Source organism: Lonchura striata, chromosome 1, assembly GCF_050655825.1.
Source record: "Lonchura striata isolate lonStrDom1 chromosome 1, ASM5065582v1, whole genome shotgun sequence".
NCBI classification, from domain to species: domain Eukaryota; kingdom Metazoa; phylum Chordata; class Aves; order Passeriformes; family Estrildidae; genus Lonchura; species Lonchura striata.
The window spans coordinates 21,465,217-21,492,215 of record NC_140703.1 but is presented as its reverse complement, the minus strand read 5'-3'; positions in this window follow the sequence as shown (position 1 = coordinate 21,492,215).

The following is a 26,999-nucleotide window of genomic DNA, read 5'->3' as shown; positions in this document are numbered from 1 at the left end:
AAACACAAGCCGCTGGCTATGTTCTTGCTTCTCGACAACTCAACGCAGCCCTTCTTTTCTGCAGTTTGCCATCGAGGTCTCTGCACTAGGAAACTCAGAGGACGAGCAGGAGTTTCCCATAAGGGGCTGCATCAGGACGAATTCAAAATTCAGGAAAATTGTCCTGGAACACCTTCCATAAGTATGCTAGAAGGGAATTGAAGAGGCAGGCGAGCGGCCACCACCGTCCTCTAGCAGTCCTTAGGGTGCGCGCAGAAGCCCGGTGCTCTGCGGCTTCGTTCTTCGCCCTCGTACAAGCTACCGCTCTGTCCGGCTCCCGGAGCACGAGAAGCGGCTGCTTCGCGCACACAACAGCGGAGCGGCAGCCGTACGCTCCGAAGCGCTGCTTCAGCCGAAAGACGCCGGCCACCGGCGCTTGGCTTCGGACAGCAGCCGAGAGCCGTAGTGTGCGTCTGCACTAGACTGCATCATAGCGAAAAGCTTTGGCAGTGTGTCTCGCAGGGAGAAAGCGTAGCAGCGCAGCGCACTTATGCGTCCCTTGCCCAGAAACACGATTTTACTGCACACTCCAAAAACACTGCTCTTTCCATGGTACTATGTAAGCTGCTGTCTGATGCCAGTTCTCTTCTGCCCACTCTTGCCCAGCTGGTTGTTTTAACGTGCGCGTGTCGTCCTAGCATTCAGTGCACAGTGAAAGCAATCGCAAAAGTCCAGCAGCTGCTGACTCCCAAACACAAGGCGCTGGCTATGTTCTTGCTTCTCGATAACTCAACGGAGTCCTTCATTTCAGCAGCTGCCATTGAGGTCTCTGCATCTCGAGCCTTCGGGGACGAGCACCAAATTCCCAAGAAAGGCTGCATCAGGACGAAGTCAAAACCCAGGAAAGTTGTCTCGGAACACCTTCAATAAAGCATGCCAGCAGTGCATTGAAGAGGCAGGGAGCTTTAGGCACCGTCGTCTAGCAGTGCCAAGGCTGTGCACACAATGTCGTCTCCCTGCGGCAACGTTCTTCGCCCTCGTACAAGCTACCGCTCTGTCCGGCTCCCGGAGCACGAGAAGCGGCTGCTTCGCGCACACAACAGCGGAGCGGCAGCCCTACGCTCCGAAGCGCTGCTGCAGCCGAAAGACGCCGGCCACCGGCGCTTGGCTTCGGACAGCTCCGGAGAGCCGTAGTGTGCGTCTGCACTAGACTGCATCATAGCGAAAAGCTTTGGCAGTGTGTCTCGCAGGGAGATAGCTTAGGAGCGCAGCGCACTTATGCGTCCCTTGTCCAGAAACACGATTTTACTGCACACTCCAAAAACACTGCCCTTTCCAGGGCAAGATGCCAGATGCTCTCTGATGGCCGTGCTCCCTCCCTGCTCTTGCCCAGCTCGTTCTTTTAACGTGCACATGCCGTCCTGGCATTCAGTGCACAGTGAAAGCAATCGCAAAAGTCCAGCAGCTGCTGACTCCCAAACACAAGACGCTGGCTAAGTTCTTGCTTCTCGACAACTCAACGCAGCCCTTCTTTTCTGCAGTTGCCATCGAGGTCTCTGCACTAGGAAACTCAGAGGACGAGCAGGAGTTTCCCATAAGGGGCTGCATCAGGACGAATTGAAAATTCAGGAAAATTGTCCTGGAACACCTTCCATAAGTGTGCTAGAAGGGAATTGAAGAGGCAGGCGAGCGGCCACCACCGTCCTCTAGCAGTCCTTAGGGTGCGCGCAGAAGCCCGGTGCTCTGCGGCTTCGTTCTTCGCCCTCGTACAAGCTACCGCTCTGTCCGGCTCCCGGAGCACGAGAAGCGGCTGCTTCGCGCACACAACAGCGGAGCGGCAGCCCTACGCTCCGAAGCGCTGCTGCAGCCGAAAGACGCCGGCCACCGGCGCTTGGCTTCGGACAGCTCCGGAGAGCCGTAGTGTGCGTCTGCACTAGACTGCATCATAGCGAAAAGCTTTGGCAGTGTGTCTCGCAGGGAGATAGCTTAGGAGCGCAGCGCACTTATGCGTCCCTTGTCCAGAAACACGATTTTACTGCACACTCCAAAAACACTGCCCTTTCCAGGGCAAGATGCCAGATGCTCTCTGATGGCCGTGCTCCCTCCCTGCTCTTGCCCAGCTCGTTCTTTTAACGTGCACATGCCGTCCTGGCATTCAGTGCACAGTGAAAGCAATCGCAAAAGTCCAGCAGCTGCTGACTCCCAAACACAAGCCGCTGGCTATGTTCTTGCTTCTCGACAACTCAACGCAGCCCTTCTTTTCTGCAGTTGCCATCGAGGTCTCTGCACTCGGAGCCTCAGAGGACGAGCAGGAGTTTCCCATAAGGGGCTGCATCAGGACGAATTCAAAATTCAGGAAAATTGTCCTGGAACACCTTCCATAAGTATGCTAGAAGGGAATTGAAGAGGCAGGCGAGCGGCCACCACCGTCCTCTAGCAGTCCTTAGGGTGCGCGCAGAAGCCCGGTGCTCTGCGGCTTCGTTCTTCGCCCTCGTACAAGCTACCGCTCTGTCCGGCTCCCGGAGCACGAGAAGCGGCTGCTTCGCGCACACAACAGCGGAGCGGCAGCCCTACGCTCCGAAGCGCTGCTTCAGCCGAAAGACGCCGGCCACCGGCGCTTGGCTTCGGACAGCAGCCGAGAGCCGTAGTGTGCGTCTGCACTAGACTGCATCATAGCGAAAAGCTTTGGCAGTGTGTCTCGCAGGGAGAAAGCGTAGCAGCGCAGCGCACTTATGCCTCCCTTGCCCAGAAACACGATTTTACTGCACACTCCAAAAACACTGCTCTTTCCATGGTACTATGTAAGCTGCTGTCTGATGCCAGTTCTCTTCTGCCCACTCTTGCCCAGCTCGTTGTTTTAACGTGCGCGTGTCGTCCTAGCATTCAGTGCACAGTGAAAGCAATCGCAAAAGTCCAGCAGCTGCTGACTCCCAAACACAAGGCGCTGGCTATGTTCTTGTTTCTCGATAACTCAACGGAGTCCTTCATTTCAGCAGCTGCCATTGAGGTCTCTGCATCTCGAGCCTTCGGGGACGAGCACCAAATTCCCAAGAGAGGCTGCATCAGGACGAAGTCAAAACCCAGGAAAGTTGTCTCGGAACACCTTCAATAAAGCATGCCAGCAGTGCATTGAAGAGGCAGGGAGCTTTAGGCACCGTCGTCTAGCAGTGCCAAGGCTGTGCACACAATGTCGTCTCCCTGCGGCAACGTTCTTCGCCCTCGTACAAGCTACCGCTCTGTCCGGCTCCCGGAGCACGAGAAGCGGCTGCTTCGCGCACACAACAGCGGAGCGGCAGCCCTACGCTCCGAAGCGCTGCTTCAGCCGAAAGACGCCGGCCACCGGCGCTTGGCTTCGGACAGCTCCGGAGAGCCGTAGTGTGCGTCTGCACTAGACTGCATCATAGCGAAAAGCTTTGGCAGTGTGTCTCGCAGGGAGATAGCTTAGGAGCGCAGCGCACTTATGCGTCCCTTGTCCAGAAACACGATTTTACTGCACACTCCAAAAACACTGCCCTTTCCAGGGCAAGATGCCAGATGCTCTCTGATGGCCGTGCTCCCTCCCTGCTCTTGCCCAGCTCGTTCTTTTAACGTGCACATGCCGTCCTGGCATTCAGTGCACAGTGAAAGCAATCGCAAAAGTCCAGCAGCTGCTGACTCCCAAACACAAGCCGCTGGCTATGTTCTTGCTTCTCGACAACTCAACGCAGCCCTTCTTTTCTGCAGTTGCCATCGAGGTCTCTGCACTAGGAAACTCAGAGGACGAGCAGGAGTTTCCCATAAGGGGCTGCATCAGGACGAATTCAAAATTCAGGAAAATTGTCCTGGAACACCTTCCATAAGTATGCTAGAAGGGAATTGAAGAGGCAGGCGAGCGGCCACCACCGTCCTCTAGCAGTCCTTAGGGTGCGCGCAGAAGCCCGGTGCTCTGCGGCTTCGTTCTTCGCCCTCGTACAAGCTACCGCTCTGTCCGGCTCCCGGAGCACGAGAAGCGGCTGCTTCGCGCACACAGCAGCGGAGCGGCAGCCGTACGCTCCGAAGCGCTGCTTCAGCCGAAAGACGCCGGCCACCGGCGCTTGGCTTCGGACAGCAGCCGAGAGCCGTAGTGTGCGTCTGCACTAGACTGCATCATAGCGAAAAGCTTTGGCAGTGTGTCTCGCAGGGAGATAGCTTAGGAGCGCAGCGCACTTATGCGTCCCTTGTCCAGAAACACGATTTTACTGCACACTCCAAAAACACTGCCCTTTCCAGGGCAAGATGCCAGATGCTCTCTGATGGCCGTGCTCCCTCCCTGCTCTTGCCCAGCTCGTTCTTTTAACGTGCACATGCCGTCCTGGCATTCAGTGCACAGTGAAAGCAATCGCAAAAGTCCAGCAGCTGCTGACTCCCAAACACAAGCCGCTGGCTATGTTCTTGCTTCTCGACAACTCAACGCAGCCCTTCTTTTCTGCAGTTGCCATCGAGGTCTCTGCACTAGGAAACTCAGAGGACGAGCAGGAGTTTCCCATAAGGGGCTGCATCAGGACGAATTCAAAATTCAGGAAAATTGTCCTGGAACACCTTCCATAAGTATGCTAGAAGGGAATTGAAGAGGCAGGCGAGCGGCCACCACCGTCCTCTAGCAGTCCTTAGGGTGCGCGCAGAAGCCCGGTGCTCTGCGGCTTCGTTCTTCGCCCTCGTACAAGCTACCGCTCTGTCCGGCTCCCGGAGCACGAGAAGCGGCTGCTTCGCGCACACAGCAGCGGAGCGGCAGCCGTACGCTCCGAAGCGCTGCTTCAGCCGAAAGACGCCGGCCACCGGCGCTTGGCTTCGGACAGCAGCCGAGAGCCGTAGTGTGCGTCTGCACTAGACTGCATCATAGCGAAAAGCTTTGACAGTGTGTCTCGCAGGGAGATAGCTTAGGAGCGCAGCGCACTTATGCGTCCCTTGTCCAGAAACACGATTTTACTGCACACTCCAAAAACACTGCTCTTTCCATGGTACTATGTAAGCTGCTGTCTGACGCCAGTTCTCTTCTGCCCACTCTTGCCCAGCTGGTTGTTTTAACGTGCGCGTGTCGTCCTAGCATTCAGTGCACAGTGAAAGCAATCGCAAAAGTCCAGCAGCTGCTGACTCCCAAACACAAGGCGCTGGCTATGTTCTTGCTTCTCGATAACTCAACGGAGTCCTTCATTTCAGCAGCTGCCATTGAGGTCTCTGCATCTCGAGCCTTCGGGGACGAGCACCAAATTCCCAAGAAAGGCTGCATCAGGACGAAGTCAAAACCCAGGAAAGTTGTCTCGGAACACCTTCAATAAAGCATGCCAGCAGTGCATTGAAGAGGCAGGGAGCTTTAGGCACCGTCGTCTAGCAGTGCCAAGGCTGTGCACACAATGTCGTCTCCCTGCGGCAACGTTCTTCGCCCTCGTACAAGCTACCGCTCTGTCCGGCTCCCGGAGCACGAGAAGCGGCTGCTTCGCGCACACAAGATCGAAGCGGCAGCCGGACGCTGCGAAGCGATGCTTCAGCCGAAAGACGCCGGCCACCGGCGCTTCGGTTCGGACAGCTCCGGAGAGCCGTAGTGTGCGTCTGCACTAGACTGCATCATAGCGAAAAGCTTTGGCAGTGTGTCTCGCAGGGAGAAAGCGTAGCAGCGCAGCGCACTTATGCCTCCCTTGCCCAGAAACACGATTTTACTGCACACTCCAAAAACACTGCTCTTTCCATGGTAATATGTAAGCTGCTGTCTGACGCCAGTTCTCTTCTGCCCACTCTTGCCCAGCTCGTTGTTTTAACGTGCGCATGTCGTCCTAGCATTCAGTGCACAGTGAATGCAATCGCAAAAGTCCAGCAGCTGCTGACTCCCAAACACAAGGCACTGGCTATGTTCTTGCTTCTCGATAACTCACCGGAGTCCTTCATTTCAGCAGCTGCCATTGAGGTCTCTGCATCTCGAGCCTTCGGGGACGAGCACCAAATTCCCAAGAGAGGCTGCATCAGGACGAAGTCAAAACCCAGGAAAGTTGTCTCGGAACACCTTCAATAAAGCATGCCAGCAGTGCATTGAAAAGGCAGGGAGCTTTAGGCACCGTCGTCTAGCAGTGCCAAGGCTGTGCACACAATGTCGTCTCCCTGCGGCAACGTTCTTCGCCCTCGTACAAGCTACCGCTCTGTCCGGCTCCCGGAGCACGAGAAGCGGCTGCTTCGCGCACACAACAGCGGAGCGGCAGCCCTACGCTCCGAAGCGCTGCTGCAGCCGAAAGACGCCGGCCACCGGCGCTTGGCTTCGGACAGCTCCGGAGAGCCGTAGTGTGCGTCTGCACTAGACTGCATCATAGCGAAAAGCTTTGGCAGTGTGTCTCGCAGGGAGATAGCTTAGGAGCGCAGCGCACTTATGCGTCCCTTGTCCAGAAACACGATTTTACTGCACACTCCAAAAACACTGCCCTTTTCAGGGCCAGATGACAGATGCTCTCTGATGGCCGTGCTCCCTCCCTGCTCTTGCCCAGCTCGTTGTTTTAACGTGGACATGCCGTCCTGGCATTCAGTGCACAGTGAAAGCAATCGCAAAAGTCCAGCAGCTGCTGACTCCCAAACACAAGCCGCTGGCTATGTTCTTGCTTCTCGACAACTCAACGCAGCCCTTCTTTTCTGCAGTTGCCATCGAGGTCTCTGCACTAGGAAACTCAGAGGACGAGCAGGAGTTTCCCATAAGGGGCTGCATCAGGACGAATTCAAAATTCAGGAAAATTGTCCTGGAACACCTTCCATAAGTATGCTAGAAGGGAATTGAAGAGGCAGGCGAGCGGCCACCACCGTCCTCTAGCAGTCCTTAGGGTGCGCGCAGAAGCCCGGTGCTCTGCGGCTTCGTTCTTCGCCCTCGTACAAGCTACCGCTCTGTCCGGCTCCCGGAGCACGAGAAGCGGCTGCTTCGCGCACACAACAGCGGAGCGGCAGCCCTACGCTCCGAAGCGCTGCTTCAGCCGAAAGACGCCGGCCACCGGCGCTTGGCTTCGGACAGCAGCCGAGAGCCGTAGTGTGCGTCTGCACTAGACTGCATCATAGCGAAAAGCTTTGGCAGTGTGTCTCGCAGGGAGAAAGCGTAGCAGCGCAGCGCACTTATGCCTCCCTTGCCCAGAAACACGATTTTACTGCACACTCCAAAAACACTGCTCTTTCCATGGTACTATGTAAGCTGCTGTCTGATGCCAGTTCTCTTCTGCCCACTCTTGCCCAGCTCGTTGTTTTAACGTGCGCGTGTCGTCCTAGCATTCAGTGCACAGTGAAAGCAATCGCAAAAGTCCAGCAGCTGCTGACTCCCAAACACAAGGCGCTGGCTATGTTCTTGCTTCTCGATAACTCAACGGAGTCCTTCATTTCAGCAGCTGCCATTGAGGTCTCTGCATCTCGAGCCTTCGGGGACGAGCACCAAATTCCCAAGAGAGGCTGCATCAGGACGAAGTCAAAACCCAGGAAAGTTGTCTCGGAACACCTTCAATAAAGCATGCCAGCAGTGCATTGAAGAGGCAGGGAGCTTTAGGCACCGTCGTCTAGCAGTGCCAAGGCTGTGCACACAATGTCGTCTCCCTGCGGCAACGTTCTTCGCCCTCGTACAAGCTACCGCTCTGTCCGGCTCCCGGAGCACGAGAAGCGGCTGCTTCGCGCACACAACAGCGGAGCGGCAGCCCTACGCTCCGAAGCGCTGCTTCAGCCGAAAGACGCCGGCCACCGGCGCTTGGCTTCGGACAGCTCCGGAGAGCCGTAGTGTGCGTCTGCACTAGACTGCATCATAGCGAAAAGCTTTGGCAGTGTGTCTCGCAGGGAGATAGCTTAGGAGCGCAGCGCACTTATGCGTCCCTTGTCCAGAAACACGATTTTACTGCACACTCCAAAAACACTGCCCTTTCCAGGGCAAGATGCCAGATGCTCTCTGATGGCCGTGCTCCCTCCCTGCTCTTGCCCAGCTCGTTCTTTTAACGTGCACATGCCGTCCTGGCATTCAGTGCACAGTGAAAGCAATCGCAAAAGTCCAGCAGCTGCTGACTCCCAAACACAAGCCGCTGGCTATGTTCTTGCTTCTCGACAACTCAACGCAGCCCTTCTTTTCTGCAGTTGCCATCGAGGTCTCTGCACTAGGAAACTCAGAGGACGAGCAGGAGTTTCCCATAAGGGGCTGCATCAGGACGAATTCAAAATTCAGGAAAATTGTCCTGGAACACCTTCCATAAGTATGCTAGAAGGGAATTGAAGAGGCAGGCGAGCGGCCACCACCGTCCTCTAGCAGTCCTTAGGGTGCGCGCAGAAGCCCGGTGCTCTGCGGCTTCGTTCTTCGCCCTCGTACAAGCTACCGCTCTGTCCGGCTCCCGGAGCACGAGAAGCGGCTGCTTCGCGCACACAGCAGCGGAGCGGCAGCCGTACGCTCCGAAGCGCTGCTTCAGCCGAAAGACGCCGGCCACCGGCGCTTGGCTTCGGACAGCAGCCGAGAGCCGTAGTGTGCGTCTGCACTAGACTGCATCATAGCGAAAAGCTTTGGCAGTGTGTCTCGCAGGGAGATAGCTTAGGAGCGCAGCGCACTTATGCGTCCCTTGTCCAGAAACACGATTTTACTGCACACTCCAAAAACACTGCCCTTTCCAGGGCAAGATGCCAGATGCTCTCTGATGGCCGTGCTCCCTCCCTGCTCTTGCCCAGCTCGTTCTTTTAACGTGCACATGCCGTCCTGGCATTCAGTGCACAGTGAAAGCAATCGCAAAAGTCCAGCAGCTGCTGACTCCCAAACACAAGCCGCTGGCTATGTTCTTGCTTCTCGACAACTCAACGCAGCCCTTCTTTTCTGCAGTTGCCATCGAGGTCTCTGCACTAGGAAACTCAGAGGACGAGCAGGAGTTTCCCATAAGGGGCTGCATCAGGACGAATTCAAAATTCAGGAAAATTGTCCTGGAACACCTTCCATAAGTATGCTAGAAGGGAATTGAAGAGGCAGGCGAGCGGCCACCACCGTCCTCTAGCAGTCCTTAGGGTGCGCGCAGAAGCCCGGTGCTCTGCGGCTTCGTTCTTCGCCCTCGTACAAGCTACCGCTCTGTCCGGCTCCCGGAGCACGAGAAGCGGCTGCTTCGCGCACACAGCAGCGGAGCGGCAGCCGTACGCTCCGAAGCGCTGCTTCAGCCGAAAGACGCCGGCCACCGGCGCTTGGCTTCGGACAGCAGCCGAGAGCCGTAGTGTGCGTCTGCACTAGACTGCATCATAGCGAAAAGCTTTGACAGTGTGTCTCGCAGGGAGATAGCTTAGGAGCGCAGCGCACTTATGCGTCCCTTGTCCAGAAACACGATTTTACTGCACACTCCAAAAACACTGCTCTTTCCATGGTACTATGTAAGCTGCTGTCTGACGCCAGTTCTCTTCTGCCCACTCTTGCCCAGCTGGTTGTTTTAACGTGCGCGTGTCGTCCTAGCATTCAGTGCACAGTGAAAGCAATCGCAAAAGTCCAGCAGCTGCTGACTCCCAAACACAAGGCGCTGGCTATGTTCTTGCTTCTCGATAACTCAACGGAGTCCTTCATTTCAGCAGCTGCCATTGAGGTCTCTGCATCTCGAGCCTTCGGGGACGAGCACCAAATTCCCAAGAAAGGCTGCATCAGGACGAAGTCAAAACCCAGGAAAGTTGTCTCGGAACACCTTCAATAAAGCATGCCAGCAGTGCATTGAAGAGGCAGGGAGCTTTAGGCACCGTCGTCTAGCAGTGCCAAGGCTGTGCACACAATGTCGTCTCCCTGCGGCAACGTTCTTCGCCCTCGTACAAGCTACCGCTCTGTCCGGCTCCCGGAGCACGAGAAGCGGCTGCTTCGCGCACACAAGATCGAAGCGGCAGCCGGACGCTGCGAAGCGATGCTTCAGCCGAAAGACGCCGGCCACCGGCGCTTCGGTTCGGACAGCTCCGGAGAGCCGTAGTGTGCGTCTGCACTAGACTGCATCATAGCGAAAAGCTTTGGCAGTGTGTCTCGCAGGGAGAAAGCGTAGCAGCGCAGCGCACTTATGCCTCCCTTGCCCAGAAACACGATTTTACTGCACACTCCAAAAACACTGCTCTTTCCATGGTAATATGTAAGCTGCTGTCTGACGCCAGTTCTCTTCTGCCCACTCTTGCCCAGCTCGTTGTTTTAACGTGCGCATGTCGTCCTAGCATTCAGTGCACAGTGAATGCAATCGCAAAAGTCCAGCAGCTGCTGACTCCCAAACACAAGGCACTGGCTATGTTCTTGCTTCTCGATAACTCACCGGAGTCCTTCATTTCAGCAGCTGCCATTGAGGTCTCTGCATCTCGAGCCTTCGGGGACGAGCACCAAATTCCCAAGAGAGGCTGCATCAGGACGAAGTCAAAACCCAGGAAAGTTGTCTCGGAACACCTTCAATAAAGCATGCCAGCAGTGCATTGAAAAGGCAGGGAGCTTTAGGCACCGTCGTCTAGCAGTGCCAAGGCTGTGCACACAATGTCGTCTCCCTGCGGCAACGTTCTTCGCCCTCGTACAAGCTACCGCTCTGTCCGGCTCCCGGAGCACGAGAAGCGGCTGCTTCGCGCACACAACAGCGGAGCGGCAGCCCTACGCTCCGAAGCGCTGCTGCAGCCGAAAGACGCCGGCCACCGGCGCTTGGCTTCGGACAGCTCCGGAGAGCCGTAGTGTGCGTCTGCACTAGACTGCATCATAGCGAAAAGCTTTGGCAGTGTGTCTCGCAGGGAGATAGCTTAGGAGCGCAGCGCACTTATGCGTCCCTTGTCCAGAAACACGATTTTACTGCACACTCCAAAAACACTGCCCTTTTCAGGGCCAGATGACAGATGCTCTCTGATGGCCGTGCTCCCTCCCTGCTCTTGCCCAGCTCGTTGTTTTAACGTGGACATGCCGTCCTGGCATTCAGTGCACAGTGAAAGCAATCGCAAAAGTCCAGCAGCTGCTGACTCCCAAACACAAGCCGCTGGCTATGTTCTTGCTTCTCGACAACTCAACGCAGCCCTTCTTTTCTGCAGTTGCCATCGAGGTCTCTGCACTAGGAAACTCAGAGGACGAGCAGGAGTTTCCCATAAGGGGCTGCATCAGGACGAATTCAAAATTCAGGAAAATTGTCCTGGAACACCTTCCATAAGTATGCTAGAAGGGAATTGAAGAGGCAGGCGAGCGGCCACCACCGTCCTCTAGCAGTCCTTAGGGTGCGCGCAGAAGCCCGGTGCTCTGCGGCTTCGTTCTTCGCCCTCGTACAAGCTACCGCTCTGTCCGGCTCCCGGAGCACGAGAAGCGGCTGCTTCGCGCACACAACAGCGGAGCGGCAGCCCTACGCTCCGAAGCGCTGCTTCAGCCGAAAGACGCCGGCCACCGGCGCTTGGCTTCGGACAGCAGCCGAGAGCCGTAGTGTGCGTCTGCACTAGACTGCATCATAGCGAAAAGCTTTGGCAGTGTGTCTCGCAGGGAGAAAGCGTAGCAGCGCAGCGCACTTATGCCTCCCTTGCCCAGAAACACGATTTTACTGCACACTCCAAAAACACTGCTCTTTCCATGGTACTATGTAAGCTGCTGTCTGATGCCAGTTCTCTTCTGCCCACTCTTGCCCAGCTCGTTGTTTTAACGTGCGCGTGTCGTCCTAGCATTCAGTGCACAGTGAAAGCAATCGCAAAAGTCCAGCAGCTGCTGACTCCCAAACACAAGGCGCTGGCTATGTTCTTGCTTCTCGATAACTCAACGGAGTCCTTCATTTCAGCAGCTGCCATTGAGGTCTCTGCATCTCGAGCCTTCGGGGACGAGCACCAAATTCCCAAGAGAGGCTGCATCAGGACGAAGTCAAAACCCAGGAAAGTTGTCTCGGAACACCTTCAATAAAGCATGCCAGCAGTGCATTGAAGAGGCAGGGAGCTTTAGGCACCGTCGTCTAGCAGTGCCAAGGCTGTGCACACAATGTCGTCTCCCTGCGGCAACGTTCTTCGCCCTCGTACAAGCTACCGCTCTGTCCGGCTCCCGGAGCACGAGAAGCGGCTGCTTCGCGCACACAACAGCGGAGCGGCAGCCGTACGCTCCGAAGCGCTGCTGCAGCCGAAAGACGCCGGCCACCGGCGCTTCGGTTCGGACAGCTCCGGAGAGCCGTAGTGTGCGTCTGCACTAGACTGCATCATAGCGAAAAGCTTTGGCAGTGTGTCTCGCAGGGAGATAGCTTAGGAGCGCAGCGCACTTATGCGTCCCTTGTCCAGAAACACGATTTTACTGCACACTCCAAAAACACTGCCCTTTCCAGGGCAAGATGCCAGATGCTCTCTGATGGCCGTGCTCCCTCCCTGCTCTTGCCCAGCTCGTTCTTTTAACGTGCACATGCCGTCCTGGCATTCAGTGCACAGTGAAAGCAATCGCAAAAGTCCAGCAGCTGCTGACTCCCAAACACAAGCCGCTGGCTATGTTCTTGCTTCTCGACAACTCAACGCAGCCCTTCTTTTCTGCAGTTGCCATCGAGGTCTCTGCACTAGGAAACTCAGAGGACGAGCAGGAGTTTCCCATAAGGGGCTGCATCAGGACGAATTCAAAATTCAGGAAAATTGTCCTGGAACACCTTCCATAAGTGTGCTAGAAGGGAATTGAAGAGGCAGGCGAGCGGCCACCACCGTCCTCTAGCAGTCCTTAGGGTGCGCGCAGAAGCCCGGTGCTCTGCGGCTTCGTTCTTCGCCCTCGTACAAGCTACCGCTCTGTCCGGCTCCCGGAGCACGAGAAGCGGCTGCTTCGCGCACACAACAGCGGAGCGGCAGCCGTACGCTCCGAAGCGCTGCTTCAGCCGAAAGACGCCGGCCACCGGCGCTTGGCTTCGGACAGCTCCGGAGAGCCGTAGTGTGCGTCTGCACTAGACTGCATCATAGCGAAAAGCTTTGGCAGTGTGTCTCGCAGGGAGATAGCTTAGGAGCGCAGCGCACTTATGCGTCCCTTGTCCAGAAACACGATTTTACTGCACACTCCAAAAACACTGCCCTTTCCAGGGCAAGATGCCAGATGCTCTCTGATGGCCGTGCTCCCTCCCTGCTCTTGCCCAGCTCGTTCTTTTAACGTGCACATGCCGTCCTGGCATTCAGTGCACAGTGAAAGCAATCGCAAAAGTCCAGCAGCTGCTGACTCCCAAACACAAGCCGCTGGCTATGTTCTTGCTTCTCGACAACTCAACGCAGCCCTTCTTTTCTGCAGTTGCCATCGAGGTCTCTGCACTCGGAGACTCAGAGGACGAGCAGGAGTTTCCCAGGAGGGGCTGTATCAGGACGAATTCAAAACTCAGGAAAATTGTCCTGTAACACCTTCCATAAGCATGCTAGAAAGGAATTGAAGAGGCAGGCGAGCGGCCACCACGGTCCTCTAGCAGTCCTTAGGGTGCGCGCAGAAGCCCGGTGCTGTGCGGCTTCGTTCTTCGCCCTCGTACAAGCTACCGCTCTGTCCGGCTCCCGGAGCAGGAGAAGCGGCTGCTTCGCGCACACAACAGCGGAGCGGCAGCCCTACGCTCCGAAGCGCTGCTTCAGCCGAAAGACGCCGCCCACCGGCGCTTGGCTTCGGACAGCAGCCGAGAGCCGTAGTGTGCGTCTGCACTAGACTGCATCATAGCGAAAAGCTTTGGCAGTGTGTCTCGCAGGGAGAAAGCGTAGCAGCGCAGCGCACTTATGCCTCCCTTGCCCAGAAACACGATTTTACTGCACACTCCAAAAACACTGCTCTTTCCATGGTACTATGTAAGCTGCTGTCTGATGCCAGTTCTCTTCTGCCCACTCTTGCCCAGCTGGTTGTTTTAACGTGCGCGTGTCGTCCTAGCATTCAGTGCACAGTGAAAGCAATCGCAAAAGTCCAGCAGCTGCTGACTCCCAAACACAAGGCGCTGGCTATGTTCTTGCTTCTCGATAACTCAACGGAGTCCTTCATTTCAGCAGCTGCCATTGAGGTCTCTGCATCTCGAGCCTTCGGGGACGAGCACCAAATTCCCAAGAGAGGCTGCATCAGGACGAAGTCAAAACCCAGGAAAGTTGTCTCGGAACACCTTCAATAAAGCATGCCAGCAGTGCATTGAAGAGGCAGGGAGCTTTAGGCACCGTCGTCTAGCAGTGCCAAGGCTGTGCACACAATGTCGTCTCCCTGCGGCAACGTTCTTCGCCCTCGTACAAGCTACCGCTCTGTCCGGCTCCCGGAGCACGAGAAGCGGCTGCTTCGCGCACACAACAGCGGAGCGGCAGCCCTACGCTCCGAAGCGCTGCTGCAGCCGAAAGACGCCGGCCACCGGCGCTTGGCTTCGGACAGCTCCGGAGAGCCGTAGTGTGCGTCTGCACTAGACTGCATCATAGCGAAAAGCTTTGGCAGTGTGTCTCGCAGGGAGATAGCTTAGGAGCGCAGCGCACTTATGCGTCCCTTGTCCAGAAACACGATTTTACTGCACACTCCAAAAACACTGCCCTTTCCAGGGCAAGATGCCAGATGCTCTCTGATGGCCGTGCTCCCTCCCTGCTCTTGCCCAGCTCGTTCTTTTAACGTGCACATGCCGTCCTGGCATTCAGTGCACAGTGAAAGCAATCGCAAAAGTCCAGCAGCTGCTGACTCCCAAACACAAGACGCTGGCTAAGTTCTTGCTTCTCGACAACTCAACGCAGCCCTTCTTTTCTGCAGTTGCCATCGAGGTCTCTGCACTAGGAAACTCAGAGGACGAGCAGGAGTTTCCCATAAGGGGCTGCATCAGGACGAATTGAAAATTCAGGAAAATTGTCCTGGAACACCTTCCATAAGTGTGCTAGAAGGGAATTGAAGAGGCAGGCGAGCGGCCACCACCGTCCTCTAGCAGTCCTTAGGGTGCGCGCAGAAGCCCGGTGCTCTGCGGCTTCGTTCTTCGCCCTCGTACAAGCTACCGCTCTGTCCGGCTCCCGGAGCACGAGAAGCGGCTGCTTCGCGCACACAACAGCGGAGCGGCAGCCCTACGCTCCGAAGCGCTGCTGCAGCCGAAAGACGCCGGCCACCGGCGCTTGGCTTCGGACAGCTCCGGAGAGCCGTAGTGTGCGTCTGCACTAGACTGCATCATAGCGAAAAGCTTTGGCAGTGTGTCTCGCAGGGAGATAGCTTAGGAGCGCAGCGCACTTATGCGTCCCTTGTCCAGAAACACGATTTTACTGCACACTCCAAAAACACTGCCCTTTCCAGGGCAAGATGCCAGATGCTCTCTGATGGCCGTGCTCCCTCCCTGCTCTTGCCCAGCTCGTTCTTTTAACGTGCACATGCCGTCCTGGCATTCAGTGCACAGTGAAAGCAATCGCAAAAGTCCAGCAGCTGCTGACTCCCAAACACAAGCCGCTGGCTATGTTCTTGCTTCTCGACAACTCAACGCAGCCCTTCTTTTCTGCAGTTGCCATCGAGGTCTCTGCACTCGGAGCCTCAGAGGACGAGCAGGAGTTTCCCATAAGGGGCTGCATCAGGACGAATTCAAAATTCAGGAAAATTGTCCTGGAACACCTTCCATAAGTATGCTAGAAGGGAATTGAAGAGGCAGGCGAGCGGCCACCACCGTCCTCTAGCAGTCCTTAGGGTGCGCGCAGAAGCCCGGTGCTCTGCGGCTTCGTTCTTCGCCCTCGTACAAGCTACCGCTCTGTCCGGCTCCCGGAGCACGAGAAGCGGCTGCTTCGCGCACACAACAGCGGAGCGGCAGCCCTACGCTCCGAAGCGCTGCTTCAGCCGAAAGACGCCGGCCACCGGCGCTTGGCTTCGGACAGCAGCCGAGAGCCGTAGTGTGCGTCTGCACTAGACTGCATCATAGCGAAAAGCTTTGGCAGTGTGTCTCGCAGGGAGAAAGCGTAGCAGCGCAGCGCACTTATGCCTCCCTTGCCCAGAAACACGATTTTACTGCACACTCCAAAAACACTGCTCTTTCCATGGTACTATGTAAGCTGCTGTCTGATGCCAGTTCTCTTCTGCCCACTCTTGCCCAGCTCGTTGTTTTAACGTGCGCGTGTCGTCCTAGCATTCAGTGCACAGTGAAAGCAATCGCAAAAGTCCAGCAGCTGCTGACTCCCAAACACAAGGCGCTGGCTATGTTCTTGCTTCTCGATAACTCAACGGAGTCCTTCATTTCAGCAGCTGCCATTGAGGTCTCTGCATCTCGAGCCTTCGGGGACGAGCACCAAATTCCCAAGAGAGGCTGCATCAGGACGAAGTCAAAACCCAGGAAAGTTGTCTCGGAACACCTTCAATAAAGCATGCCAGCAGTGCATTGAAGAGGCAGGGAGCTTTAGGCACCGTCGTCTAGCAGTGCCAAGGCTGTGCACACAATGTCGTCTCCCTGCGGCAACGTTCTTCGCCCTCGTACAAGCTACCGCTCTGTCCGGCTCCCGGAGCACGAGAAGCGGCTGCTTCGCGCACACAACAGCGGAGCGGCAGCCCTACGCTCCGAAGCGCTGCTTCAGCCGAAAGACGCCGGCCACCGGCGCTTGGCTTCGGACAGCTCCGGAGAGCCGTAGTGTGCGTCTGCACTAGACTGCATCATAGCGAAAAGCTTTGGCAGTGTGTCTCGCAGGGAGATAGCTTAGGAGCGCAGCGCACTTATGCGTCCCTTGTCCAGAAACACGATTTTACTGCACACTCCAAAAACACTGCCCTTTCCAGGGCAAGATGCCAGATGCTCTCTGATGGCCGTGCTCCCTCCCTGCTCTTGCCCAGCTCGTTCTTTTAACGTGCACATGCCGTCCTGGCATTCAGTGCACAGTGAAAGCAATCGCAAAAGTCCAGCAGCTGCTGACTCCCAAACACAAGCCGCTGGCTATGTTCTTGCTTCTCGACAACTCAACGCAGCCCTTCTTTTCTGCAGTTGCCATCGAGGTCTCTGCACTAGGAAACTCAGAGGACGAGCAGGAGTTTCCCATAAGGGGCTGCATCAGGACGAATTCAAAATTCAGGAAAATTGTCCTGGAACACCTTCCATAAGTATGCTAGAAGGGAATTGAAGAGGCAGGCGAGCGGCCACCACCGTCCTCTAGCAGTCCTTAGGGTGCGCGCAGAAGCCCGGTGCTCTGCGGCTTCGTTCTTCGCCCTCGTACAAGCTACCGCTCTGTCCGGCTCCCGGAGCACGAGAAGCGGCTGCTTCGCGCACACAGCAGCGGAGCGGCAGCCGTACGCTCCGAAGCGCTGCTTCAGCCGAAAGACGCCGGCCACCGGCGCTTGGCTTCGGACAGCAGCCGAGAGCCGTAGTGTGCGTCTGCACTAGACTGCATCATAGCGAAAAGCTTTGGCAGTGTGTCTCGCAGGGAGATAGCTTAGGAGCGCAGCGCACTTATGCGTCCCTTGTCCAGAAACACGATTTTACTGCACACTCCAAAAACACTGCCCTTTCCAGGGCAAGATGCCAGATGCTCTCTGATGGCCGTGCTCCCTCCCTGCTCTTGCCCAGCTCGTTCTTTTAACGTGCACATGCCGTCCTGGCATTCAGTGCACAGTGAAAGCAATCGCAAAAGTCCAGCAGCTGCTGACTCCCAAACACAAGCCGCTGGCTATGTTCTTGCTTCTCGACAACTCAACGCAGCCCTTCTTTTCTGCAGTTGCCATCGAGGTCTCTGCACTAGGAAACTCAGAGGACGAGCAGGAGTTTCCCATAAGGGGCTGCATCAGGACGAATTCAAAATTCAGGAAAATTGTCCTGGAACACCTTCCATAAGTATGCTAGAAGGGAATTGAAGAGGCAGGCGAGCGGCCACCACCGTCCTCTAGCAGTCCTTAGGGTGCGCGCAGAAGCCCGGTGCTCTGCGGCTTCGTTCTTCGCCCTCGTACAAGCTACCGCTCTGTCCGGCTCCCGGAGCACGAGAAGCGGCTGCTTCGCGCACACAGCAGCGGAGCGGCAGCCGTACGCTCCGAAGCGCTGCTTCAGCCGAAAGACGCCGGCCACCGGCGCTTGGCTTCGGACAGCAGCCGAGAGCCGTAGTGTGCGTCTGCACTAGACTGCATCATAGCGAAAAGCTTTGACAGTGTGTCTCGCAGGGAGATAGCTTAGGAGCGCAGCGCACTTATGCGTCCCTTGTCCAGAAACACGATTTTACTGCACACTCCAAAAACACTGCTCTTTCCATGGTACTATGTAAGCTGCTGTCTGACGCCAGTTCTCTTCTGCCCACTCTTGCCCAGCTGGTTGTTTTAACGTGCGCGTGTCGTCCTAGCATTCAGTGCACAGTGAAAGCAATCGCAAAAGTCCAGCAGCTGCTGACTCCCAAACACAAGGCGCTGGCTATGTTCTTGCTTCTCGATAACTCAACGGAGTCCTTCATTTCAGCAGCTGCCATTGAGGTCTCTGCATCTCGAGCCTTCGGGGACGAGCACCAAATTCCCAAGAAAGGCTGCATCAGGACGAAGTCAAAACCCAGGAAAGTTGTCTCGGAACACCTTCAATAAAGCATGCCAGCAGTGCATTGAAGAGGCAGGGAGCTTTAGGCACCGTCGTCTAGCAGTGCCAAGGCTGTGCACACAATGTCGTCTCCCTGCGGCAACGTTCTTCGCCCTCGTACAAGCTACCGCTCTGTCCGGCTCCCGGAGCACGAGAAGCGGCTGCTTCGCGCACACAAGATCGAAGCGGCAGCCGGACGCTGCGAAGCGATGCTTCAGCCGAAAGACGCCGGCCACCGGCGCTTCGGTTCGGACAGCTCCGGAGAGCCGTAGTGTGCGTCTGCACTAGACTGCATCATAGCGAAAAGCTTTGGCAGTGTGTCTCGCAGGGAGAAAGCGTAGCAGCGCAGCGCACTTATGCCTCCCTTGCCCAGAAACACGATTTTACTGCACACTCCAAAAACACTGCTCTTTCCATGGTAATATGTAAGCTGCTGTCTGACGCCAGTTCTCTTCTGCCCACTCTTGCCCAGCTCGTTGTTTTAACGTGCGCATGTCGTCCTAGCATTCAGTGCACAGTGAATGCAATCGCAAAAGTCCAGCAGCTGCTGACTCCCAAACACAAGGCACTGGCTATGTTCTTGCTTCTCGATAACTCACCGGAGTCCTTCATTTCAGCAGCTGCCATTGAGGTCTCTGCATCTCGAGCCTTCGGGGACGAGCACCAAATTCCCAAGAGAGGCTGCATCAGGACGAAGTCAAAACCCAGGAAAGTTGTCTCGGAACACCTTCAATAAAGCATGCCAGCAGTGCATTGAAAAGGCAGGGAGCTTTAGGCACCGTCGTCTAGCAGTGCCAAGGCTGTGCACACAATGTCGTCTCCCTGCGGCAACGTTCTTCGCCCTCGTACAAGCTACCGCTCTGTCCGGCTCCCGGAGCACGAGAAGCGGCTGCTTCGCGCACACAACAGCGGAGCGGCAGCCCTACGCTCCGAAGCGCTGCTGCAGCCGAAAGACGCCGGCCACCGGCGCTTGGCTTCGGACAGCTCCGGAGAGCCGTAGTGTGCGTCTGCACTAGACTGCATCATAGCGAAAAGCTTTGGCAGTGTGTCTCGCAGGGAGATAGCTTAGGAGCGCAGCGCACTTATGCGTCCCTTGTCCAGAAACACGATTTTACTGCACACTCCAAAAACACTGCCCTTTTCAGGGCCAGATGACAGATGCTCTCTGATGGCCGTGCTCCCTCCCTGCTCTTGCCCAGCTCGTTGTTTTAACGTGGACATGCCGTCCTGGCATTCAGTGCACAGTGAAAGCAATCGCAAAAGTCCAGCAGCTGCTGACTCCCAAACACAAGCCGCTGGCTATGTTCTTGCTTCTCGACAACTCAACGCAGCCCTTCTTTTCTGCAGTTGCCATCGAGGTCTCTGCACTAGGAAACTCAGAGGACGAGCAGGAGTTTCCCATAAGGGGCTGCATCAGGACGAATTCAAAATTCAGGAAAATTGTCCTGGAACACCTTCCATAAGTATGCTAGAAGGGAATTGAAGAGGCAGGCGAGCGGCCACCACCGTCCTCTAGCAGTCCTTAGGGTGCGCGCAGAAGCCCGGTGCTCTGCGGCTTCGTTCTTCGCCCTCGTACAAGCTACCGCTCTGTCCGGCTCCCGGAGCACGAGAAGCGGCTGCTTCGCGCACACAACAGCGGAGCGGCAGCCCTACGCTCCGAAGCGCTGCTTCAGCCGAAAGACGCCGGCCACCGGCGCTTGGCTTCGGACAGCAGCCGAGAGCCGTAGTGTGCGTCTGCACTAGACTGCATCATAGCGAAAAGCTTTGGCAGTGTGTCTCGCAGGGAGAAAGCGTAGCAGCGCAGCGCACTTATGCCTCCCTTGCCCAGAAACACGATTTTACTGCACACTCCAAAAACACTGCTCTTTCCATGGTACTATGTAAGCTGCTGTCTGATGCCAGTTCTCTTCTGCCCACTCTTGCCCAGCTCGTTGTTTTAACGTGCGCGTGTCGTCCTAGCATTCAGTGCACAGTGAAAGCAATCGCAAAAGTCCAGCAGCTGCTGACTCCCAAACACAAGGCGCTGGCTATGTTCTTGCTTCTCGATAACTCAACGGAGTCCTTCATTTCAGCAGCTGCCATTGAGGTCTCTGCATCTCGAGCCTTCGGGGACGAGCACCAAATTCCCAAGAGAGGCTGCATCAGGACGAAGTCAAAACCCAGGAAAGTTGTCTCGGAACACCTTCAATAAAGCATGCCAGCAGTGCATTGAAGAGGCAGGGAGCTTTAGGCACCGTCGTCTAGCAGTGCCAAGGCTGTGCACACAATGTCGTCTCCCTGCGGCAACGTTCTTCGCCCTCGTACAAGCTACCGCTCTGTCCGGCTCCCGGAGCACGAGAAGCGGCTGCTTCGCGCACACAACAGCGGAGCGGCAGCCGTACGCTCCGAAGCGCTGCTGCAGCCGAAAGACGCCGGCCACCGGCGCTTCGGTTCGGACAGCTCCGGAGAGCCGTAGTGTGCGTCTGCACTAGACTGCATCATAGCGAAAAGCTTTGGCAGTGTGTCTCGCAGGGAGATAGCTTAGGAGCGCAGCGCACTTATGCGTCCCTTGTCCAGAAACACGATTTTACTGCACACTCCAAAAACACTGCCCTTTCCAGGGCAAGATGCCAGATGCTCTCTGATGGCCGTGCTCCCTCCCTGCTCTTGCCCAGCTCGTTCTTTTAACGTGCACATGCCGTCCTGGCATTCAGTGCACAGTGAAAGCAATCGCAAAAGTCCAGCAGCTGCTGACTCCCAAACACAAGCCGCTGGCTATGTTCTTGCTTCTCGACAACTCAACGCAGCCCTTCTTTTCTGCAGTTGCCATCGAGGTCTCTGCACTAGGAAACTCAGAGGACGAGCAGGAGTTTCCCATAAGGGGCTGCATCAGGACGAATTCAAAATTCAGGAAAATTGTCCTGGAACACCTTCCATAAGTGTGCTAGAAGGGAATTGAAGAGGCAGGCGAGCGGCCACCACCGTCCTCTAGCAGTCCTTAGGGTGCGCGCAGAAGCCCGGTGCTCTGCGGCTTCGTTCTTCGCCCTCGTACAAGCTACCGCTCTGTCCGGCTCCCGGAGCACGAGAAGCGGCTGCTTCGCGCACACAACAGCGGAGCGGCAGCCGTACGCTCCGAAGCGCTGCTTCAGCCGAAAGACGCCGGCCACCGGCGCTTGGCTTCGGACAGCTCCGGAGAGCCGTAGTGTGCGTCTGCACTAGACTGCATCATAGCGAAAAGCTTTGGCAGTGTGTCTCGCAGGGAGATAGCTTAGGAGCGCAGCGCACTTATGCGTCCCTTGTCCAGAAACACGATTTTACTGCACACTCCAAAAACACTGCCCTTTCCAGGGCAAGATGCCAGATGCTCTCTGATGGCCGTGCTCCCTCCCTGCTCTTGCCCAGCTCGTTCTTTTAACGTGCACATGCCGTCCTGGCATTCAGTGCACAGTGAAAGCAATCGCAAAAGTCCAGCAGCTGCTGACTCCCAAACACAAGCCGCTGGCTATGTTCTTGCTTCTCGACAACTCAACGCAGCCCTTCTTTTCTGCAGTTGCCATCGAGGTCTCTGCACTCGGAGACTCAGAGGACGAGCAGGAGTTTCCCAGGAGGGGCTGTATCAGGACGAATTCAAAACTCAGGAAAATTGTCCTGGAACACCTTCCATAAGCATGCTAGAAAGGAATTGAAGAGGCAGGCGAGCGGCCACCACGGTCCTCTAGCAGTCCTTAGGGTGCGCGCAGAAGCCCGGTGCTGTGCGGCTTCGTTCTTCGCCCTCGTACAAGCTACCGCTCTGTCCGGCTCCCGGAGCAGGAGAAGCGGCTGCTTCGCGCACACAACAGCGGAGCGGCAGCCCTACGCTCCGAAGCGCTGCTTCAGCCGAAAGACGCCGCCCACCGGCGCTTGGCTTCGGACAGCAGCCGAGAGCCGTAGTGTGCGTCTGCACTAGACTGCATCATAGCGAAAAGCTTTGGCAGTGTGTCTCGCAGGGAGAAAGCGTAGCAGCGCAGCGCACTTATGCCTCCCTTGCCCAGAAACACGATTTTACTGCACACTCCAAAAACACTGCTCTTTCCATGGTACTATGTAAGCTGCTGTCTGATGCCAGTTCTCTTCTGCCCACTCTTGCCCAGCTGGTTGTTTTAACGTGCGCGTGTCGTCCTAGCATTCAGTGCACAGTGAAAGCAATCGCAAAAGTCCAGCAGCTGCTGACTCCCAAACACAAGGCGCTGGCTATGTTCTTGCTTCTCGATAACTCAACGGAGTCCTTCATTTCAGCAGCTGCCATTGAGGTCTCTGCATCTCGAGCCTTCGGGGACGAGCACCAAATTCCCAAGAGAGGCTGCATCAGGACGAAGTCAAAACCCAGGAAAGTTGTCTCGGAACACCTTCAATAAAGCATGCCAGCAGTGCATTGAAGAGGCAGGGAGCTTTAGGCACCGTCGTCTAGCAGTGCCAAGGCTGTGCACACAATGTCGTCTCCCTGCGGCAACGTTCTTCGCCCTCGTACAAGCTACCGCTCTGTCCGGCTCCCGGAGCACGAGAAGCGGCTGCTTCGCGCACACAACAGCGGAGCGGCAGCCCTACGCTCCGAAGCGCTGCTTCAGCCGAAAGACGCCGGCCACCGGCGCTTGGCTTCGGACAGCTCCGGAGAGCCGTAGTGTGCGTCTGCACTAGACTGCATCATAGCGAAAAGCTTTGGCAGTGTGTCTCGCAGGGAGATAGCTTAGGAGCGCAGCGCACTTATGCGTCCCTTGTCCAGAAACACGATTTTACTGCACACTCCAAAAACACTGCCCTTTCCAGGGCAAGATGCCAGATGCTCTCTGATGGCCGTGCTCCCTCCCTGCTCTTGCCCAGCTCGTTCTTTTAACGTGCACATGCCGTCCTGGCATTCAGTGCACAGTGAAAGCAATCGCAAAAGTCCAGCAGCTGCTGACTCCCAAACACAAGCCTCTGGCTATGTTCTTGCTTCTCGACAACTCAACGCAGCCCTTCTTTTCTGCAGTTGCCATCGAGGTCTCTGCACTAGGAAACTCAGAGGACGAGCAGGAGTTTCCCATAAGGGGCTGCATCAGGACGAATTCAAAATTCAGGAAAATTGTCCTGGAACACCTTCCATAAGTATGCTAGAAGGGAATTGAAGAGGCAGGCGAGCGGCCACCACCGTCCTCTAGCAGTCCTTAGGGTGCGCGCAGAAGCCCGATGCTCTGCGGCTTCGTTCTTCGCCCTCGTACAAGCTACCGCTCTGTCCGGCTCCCGGAGCACGAGAAGCGGCTGCTTCGCGCACACAACAGCGGAGCGGCAGCCGTACGCTCCGAAGCGCTGCTTCAGCCGAAAGACGCCGGCCACCGGCGCTTGGCTTCGGACAGCAGCCGAGAGCCGTAGTGTGCGTCTGCACTAGACTGCATCATAGCGAAAAGCTTTGGCAGTGTGTCTCGCAGGGAGAAAGCGTAGCAGCGCAGCGCACTTATGCCTCCCTTGCCCAGAAACACGATTTTACTGCACACTCCAAAAACACTGCTCTTTCCATGGTACTATGTAAGCTGCTGTCTGACGCCAGTTCTCTTCTGCCCACTCTTGCCCAGCTGGTTGTTTTAACGTGCGCGTGTCGTCCTAGCATTCAGTGCACAGTGAAAGCAATCGCAAAAGTCCAGCAGCTGCTGACTCCCAAACACAAGGCGCTGGCTATGTTCTTGCTTCTCGATAACTCAACGGAGTCCTTCATTTCAGCAGCTGCCATTGAGGTCTCTGCATCTCGAGCCTTCGGGGACGAGCACCAAATTCCCAAGAGAGGCTGCATCAGGACGAAGTCAAAACCCAGGAAAGTTGTCTCGGAACACCTTCAATAAAGCATGCCAGCAGTGCATTGAAGAGGCAGGGAGCTTTAGGCACCGTCGTCTAGCAGTGCCAAGGCTGTGCACACAATGTCGTCTCCCTGCGGCAACGTTCTTCGCCCTCGTACAAGCTACCGCTCTGTCCGGCTCCCGGAGCACGAGAAGCGGCTGCTTCGCGCACACAAGATCGAAGCGGCAGCCGGACGCTGCGAAGCGATGCTTCAGCCGAAAGACGCCGGCCACCGGCGCTTCGGTTCGGACAGCTCCGGAGAGCCGTAGTGTGCGTCTGCACTAGACTGCATCATAGCGAAAAGCTTTGGCAGTGTGTCTCGCAGGGAGAAAGCGTAGCAGCGCAGCGCACTTATGCGTCCCTTGTCCAGAAACACGATTTTACTGCACACTCCAAAAACACTGCTCTTTCCATGGTAATATGTAAGCTGCTGTCTGACGCCAGTTCTCTTCTGCCCACTCTTGCCCAGCTCGTTGTTTTAACGTGCGCGTGTCGTCCTAGCATTCAGTGCACAGTGAAAGCAATCGCAAAAGTCCAGCAGCTGCTGACTCCCAAACACAAGGCGCTGGCTATGTTCTTGCTTCTCGATAACTCAACGGAGTCCTTCATTTCAGCAGCTGCCATTGAGGTCTCTGCATCTCGAGCCTTCGGGGACGAGCACCAAATTCCCAAGAGGGGCTGCATCAGGTCGAAGTCAAAACCCAGGAAAGTTGTCTCGGAACACCTTCAATAAAGCATGCCAGCAGTGCATTGAAAAGGCAGGGAGCTTTAGGCACCGTCGTCTAGCAGTGCCAAGGCTGTGCACACAATGTCGTCTCCCTGCGGCAACGTTCTTCGCCCTCGTACAAGCTACCGCTCTGTCCGGCTCCCGGAGCACGAGAAGCGGCTGCTTCGCGCACACAAGATCGAAGCGGCAGCCGTACGCTGCGAAGCGCTGCTTCAGCCGAAAGACGCCGCCCACCGGCGCTTCGGTTCGGACAGCTCCGGAGAGCCGTAGTGTGCGTCTGCACTAGACTGCATCATAGCGAAAAGCTTTGGCAGTGTGTCTCGCAGGGAGATAGCTTAGGAGCGCAGCGCACTTATGCGTCCCTTGTCCAGAAACACGATTTTACTGCACACTCCAAAAACACTGCCCTTTCCAGGGCAAGATGCCAGATGCTCTCTGATGGCCGTGCTCCCTCCCTGCTCTTGCCCAGCTCGTTCTTTTAACGTGCACATGCCGTCCTGGCATTCAGTGCACAGTGAAAGCAATCGCAAAAGTCCAGCAGCTGCTGACTCCCAAACACAAGCCTCTGGCTATGTTCTTGCTTCTCGACAACTCAACGCAGCCCTTCTTTTCTGCAGTTGCCATCGAGGTCTCTGCACTAGGAAACTCAGAGGACGAGCAGGAGTTTCCCATAAGGGGCTGCATCAGGACGAATTCAAAATTCAGGAAAATTGTCCTGGAACACCTTCCATAAGTATGCTAGAAGGGAATTGAAGAGGCAGACGAGCGGCCACCACCGTCCTCTAGCAGTCCTTAGGGTGCGCGCAGAAGCCCGGTGCTCTGCGGCTTCGTTCTTCGCCCTCGTACAAGCTACCGCTCTGTCCGGCTCCCGGAGCACGAGAAGCGGCTGCTTCGCGCACACAACAGCGGAGCGGCAGCCGTACGCTGCGAAGCGCTGCTTCAGCCGAAAGACGCCGGCCACCGGCGCTTGGCCTCGGACAGCTCCGGAGAGCCGTAGTGTGCGTCTGCACTAGACTGCATGATAACGAAAAGCTTTGGCAGTGTGTCTCGCAGGGAGAAAGCGTAGCAGCGCAGCGCACTGATGCCTCCCTTGCCCAGAAACACGATTTTACTGCACACTCCAAAAACACTGCTCTTTCCATGGTAATATGTAAGCTGCTGTCTGACGCCAGTTCTCTTCTGCCCACTCTTGCCCAGCTCGTTGTTTTAACGTGCGCGTGTCGTCCTAGCATTCAGTGCACAGTGAATGCAATCGCAAAAGTCCAGCAGCTGCTGACTCCCAAACACAAGGCGCTGGCTATGTTCTTGCTTCTCGATAACTCAACGGAGTCCTTCATTTCAGCAGCTGCCATTGAGGTCTCTGCATCTCGAGCCTTCGGGGACGAGCACCAAATTCCCAAGAGAGGCTGCATCAGGTCGAAGTCAAAACCCAGGAAAGTTGTCTCGGAACACCTTCAATAAAGCATGCCAGCAGTGCATTGAAGAGGCAGGGAGCTTTAGGCACCGTCGTCTAGCAGTGCCAAGGCTGTGCACACAATGTCGTCTCCCTGCGGCAACGTTCTTCGCCCTCGTACAAGCTACCGCTCTGTCCGGCTCCCGGAGCACGAGAAGCGGCTGCTTCGCGCACACAAGATCGAAGCGGCAGCCGTACGCTGCGAAGCGCTGCTTCAGCCGAAAGACGCCGCCCACCGGCGCTTCGGTTCGGACAGCTCCGGAGAGCCGTAGTGTGCGTCTGCACTAGACTGCATCATAGCGAAAAGCTTTGGCAGTGTGTCTCGCAGGGAGATAGCTTAGGAGCGCAGCGCACTTATGCGTCCCTTGTCCAGAAACACGATTTTACTGCACACTCCAAAAACACTGCCCTTTCCAGGGCAAGATGCCAGATGCTCTCTGATGGCCGTGCTCCCTCCCTGCTCTTGCCCAGCTCGTTCTTTTAACGTGCACATGCCGTCCTGGCATTCAGTGCACAGTGAAAGCAATCGCAAAAGTCCAGCAGCTGCTGACTCCCAAACACAAGCCTCTGGCTATGTTCTTGCTTCTCGACAACTCAACGCAGCCCTTCTTTTCTGCAGTTGCCATCGAGGTCTCTG